General features: G+C 33.9%; 1 non-coding gene across 1 annotated transcript; it reads right to left on the reverse strand.

The window, feature by feature from the left end:
* Window positions 1-4780: 4780 nt before the first annotated feature.
* LOC112535271 lies at window positions 4781-4888 on the reverse strand. Its single transcript, XR_003079435.1, has one exon. It is a non-coding gene; the product is annotated as a small nucleolar RNA R71 (small nucleolar RNA).

Raw genomic sequence — 4888 nt, forward strand, 5'->3', positions numbered from 1 at the left:
TAAGAACCGACTCACATTGCCATAACTCTCAAAGCAATTTAAAACAGATAAGGTGATATTTTCCAATATAAGAGTAAAGCCTACATATTTTTTGGGCTCAAGGCCTAACATCACATGTTTTAGACCAATGCTCTCCAAGATGTGGGCTTAAACTTTTATAAGGGAAAATATCTCATATAGCAAGCAATTGGATACTTAGGGGAGATTTCTACTGTTATTACTATGACCTGAGTCTCGGGTAAGGATAAAAGACTCCCATAAGTAAAAGATCATCGTTCCTTTACTCATCTCCCTACTCAAAGGTCCATATGATGAAAAAAATTTACTTATTACTTTGGCGTGATGGTTAGCCAGTGTCATAATTCTAAGGTTCAATTGGAACCAAAGAACTACTAATTAAAGCCATCGGCGCTATAGGACGAAAGTCCACAATGTGTGAAAATGGTATAGTGATGCAAGAATAAACCATTAAATGATAAAATTTAAAATAAGAATACACTAGAATAAGCTTCTCTTATCCTTAGATGAGTCACCACTGTTGCGGCAGTTTCAGGCGCGCACCTAAGTGTCTCTAGCGACTACGATACTAGAAGGTTGTTCAACCTAATTGGGAACATGCTAACTAGTCATAGAGACTAGCATGGAGAAAGGGAGTAACTACCTGCGTAGTTCTCTGGGACACTTTTACTAATTGAATGGCGTACTAGATTCCATAAGGAAGTTTCGCCACATCTAGATATGGATCCGGAAGCCAACTTCTTTATTTGGGTATCCCTATTTTTAATGTTATTGTTTAACTAGATATTCTATAAATACAACATGATGTTTCTACACATCAATCAGTATAGCACGAGAGGTCCACCTAAGTCTAACCCATTTTAGCTTTAGCCCAATTCCTCGTTTTATATGATTAGCCTAAGTCAATTATTCAATTATGTATAAGAAGGCCTACCTAGTCTAGCCCAATTATAAATTATACTTTGATTACCAAGCCTTTATCCTAGATGGGTTGTATTTTACATGCCAAAGCCTGTTTTAAGTCACCTAAGTCTAAGTGGGTCAATTTACTTATTTGCACTGTAAAGCCCGCCTAAGTTTAATTAATTTTACTTTTAAGGTCAATTACCATTTTCTTAACCTAATGGACTAGAATTTCATGCCAAAATCCAAATTACAAGCCCTAAGTCTAGGTGATCAACTTTAATTATCAATTAGTCAAGCAAGCATTTGTCATCACAGGTTATAAAAATAAAGTAAACTAAAAAAAGTAGGAAAATTACCAAGCTATTACAACCTCATACAAGTAAATAACTCAAAATTAACTAAAATGTGTATTAAAGACCTGAAATCATCTAAAATTTTTAGAAATTAGCAAAACAAGCGATTATTGAATAAGCAACCGATTGGTTGTGTCATGGAGCTGATCGGCTAACCAATCGGCTTTACATACAGCCCATCGGCTATGCATAGAGCCGATTGGCTCTAGGGAGGTTTCTAGGCCAATCTCGACACTAAAGGCTTCTAATTCCGTGAAACATGCACATAAAAATAAAAATATGATTAATATACATAAGAAACACACCAAAATGCATAATTGAACCATCTTTTAAGATAGAACGATATGATTGAAAACAAAATACACTTATAGTAAATAATCCTAATCAAATATGGTAACTATTCAAAACAGAGTAGAACGATAATTCAATAACCAAATAATGTAATCCTAATAGAATCACACTAAAACCTAGATCTATCATGCATACTCATGAAGTTATCATATTTTGGAACCCTAATATGCTTAACATAAGTTATTAGGTTCAAAATTCTAACATGCTATTTGATGGGAATTTATCAGATTTACATTAAATCTAGATCTAACATCACAAATCACATGAATAGATCTTAATCATGCTACTAGAATACAATAATAATCATAAAGAGAAAAGGAAAGAAAAAAATCATGAGATGTATAAGTATTTAGAAACCCTAAGATTGTCACCATATTCAGTAGATCCTTGAGTCTCAAGAGTAGAGGAGGAAGTTGATCCGAGGATGAAATTGGGATCTAAAGTGTTTAGTGGGTTTTGTGTTTACTTTTAGAAATGAGAGTACATATGTCAAAATTTTACCAATCGTTCTGTATTTAATTGCCAACCCCCTAGCTTAGGGCCTTGTCAATATCCATTTTCTAGATCTAAATATCGAGAGAATTATAGAAAACCCGATGATGAAAGTTACTACCTTTTTTGATTATCGAGAGATTAAGGAAGGAAAAACCCAAGTAAGAGTTGAGAATAATTGGGCTTAAAATTACTCTTCTAGAATCAATTTGAACCTTTCTTTACAGCCATGACGAGCTTTAAATTCTTAAATATAAATTTGGCACTGAGAGATTCACATCCATGAACATTCCTTCCCAACCATGAACCTGCATTTATGAAGGTTGTTAAAACGGCTATAATTGTATTTAATGAGGGTGTAATGTCTTTATTTCTCCTATAACTATAAAAATTATTTTTAATAGTTTTAAAGTTAGAAAGAGCATTTACTTGAGCCTCCAATTGTAATATCTCTCAACAACCTCTATTTCTTTATTAAATTCTTCTTGTATTAAAAATTCAAGAGATGACTTGAATCTTTGGCTAGTTGAGTGATTGATTTATATATTCAAAGTTCAAAAGGGTTAAGTTGAGTACTTGGGTAAGGGATTAATTGCTCTTGTAACTAAGAATGAGAATCTTAGATTGGGTTAGAGTGTGTGTCTAGGAAGAACACTAGGGTTAGAGTGTGAGCCTTAAGAAAACACTTAGGTTTATTCTTAGCCTTATAAAAAATAACTCAAATAGGATTAGGTTGTAATTCTATTTGATAGTAAAAATCTCAAGAGGATTCTTGAGGACTGGATGTAGGCAAGAGTTGACCAAACCACTATTAAATTCTTGTATTATGTGCTTATGCTTCATTTCTCACTTGTTTAAGTTTTTGATTTTCAGTTTTTGATTCTAACTAATTCACCCTGCTCTTGTTTGCCACTAGAATTACAGAGTGTTAATGAGAAGATTACAAGATTATATATAATAGTCATACAACAATGTCACGATCCGATCTGTGGGTTCGTGACCGGCAGTAGGGAATAGGTAGGCCCCGTAGTAAGCTTTACTAACTAATAATTCAAATAAAATGCTAACAAAATATCATAATTCATGACTGACATGCCATAAATAATTCTAACTGGTCTTATAACATCCCACGTACATCATGGACCAGAAAAGTCACAACAAATTAAAAGTACTCTACTGCGGAAGGTCTAGAGTATAAAATAACTAAAAATATGGAAGTACAAATTATTTACAAAAATAGCCCAATGAAGAAGAAGTCGGACTGTCATAATGCAGGACGGCGAAGAACTCTAACTGTCACCTGAAAAATAAAACTGAGACAGTCAGTCTCGGGAGTGAGTTAAAATCAAATAACCTTATGACTATTACAGTTTTCTCAATAAATAATATTTATTACATCAGTATAACATGCCATTGTACATCAAATACTAGTCAATACCATAATCATACCATAAACTTAAAAATAAAATACATTTTAACACTTGTGGGAGGAGTGGCTCAGTAGAACCCTAATCTCAATTACTAGCAGTCTTTCGGCTCTCTTGATTCCAATAGGTCTGGCGCCTAGAGAGCAAAGCTTGACCAGGATCCTTACATCCAGCCTGAACACTTGATTCCCAGCTAAGCCGGCGCCCAGAGAGCATTGCTTGACTAGGAACCTTTCTCCAGCAGTCAACTTTCACAGCCTAGAGAGTTATACTCAACCAGGGCAAAAATCCATAATAACCTTGTTACATGTCTTTAATCATTACAGATGCGCACGCAATCCTGATGTAACCCATCAGGTGGCATGTTCTACTATAGCCTCATCGCAATATCACAATCAGCACATATATAATAATCATAGTCTAACATAATCATTCAACACATACCGAAATAAAGATTTAAAAATTCGGGGAAAGCAAACATGCAATTTGTGTGTAGAAATAATAATAGTGATTGTATTAATATAACATTAAGTATGATATTAAAATAACGATATAATATCACTGATAATAATATTAAAATTATTGTCAGTAATTAATAATTAAATGAAATTATTTGTATTGCGATACTAATAATCATATTAAACATAATTTCTAAAGCATCATATTAAATTTAGACTTGACAATAGTACAGAGATTATGTGACTTTAACTCACAATTCAGACACGCTCCGCAGTCTGCTCCTATGCCTCGGGTGGAGCTGGCGGGAAGGATGAATAGATATTCTTAAATTTTTCCTAGGCCTAGGCCCTTAGATTAGACTACCTAAAATTAATTTGGACTCGAGAAATCTGTCAAAAATTCAACAAAACTTTCCCTAAATTACGGACATTTACCCCTTGTAAAATGGGTCCAGAACCTGCCAAAGACACAACAAATATACTACGATTAAATAATAGGAGTCGGGCCACTAGAGAGATTTATTTAGAGGAGGACTCTCCTCTATATAAATCTCTGCAAGGAACAAGGAAGAAAAAGAAGGAGGGGAGTTTTCTCCTACCTGCTCTATACACCTGCAACCATTATTCTCTCCATAATTCTCTACAGTTTTTCATAAACACTTTAGTTTTAGTTTTCATTGTTCTTTGAGGATCTAAGGAGCTTTTCAAGAAGTGGAGAATGAGGACCAATCTTTCAAAAGTTTATGAGTAGATTTTACTCACAACAAAAGACAAAAGAATTAAGAGGTGAAATTTCTAATTTTTATCAAGAGAATGCTGAATCTTTTCATGAAGCATGGGATCGCTTCAAATCACTTTTATTGCAATGCCCACACCATGGATT

The sequence above is a fragment of the Ricinus communis genome, chromosome 2 (assembly GCF_019578655.1).
Source record: "Ricinus communis isolate WT05 ecotype wild-type chromosome 2, ASM1957865v1, whole genome shotgun sequence".
Lineage (NCBI taxonomy): Eukaryota > Viridiplantae > Streptophyta > Magnoliopsida > Malpighiales > Euphorbiaceae > Ricinus > Ricinus communis.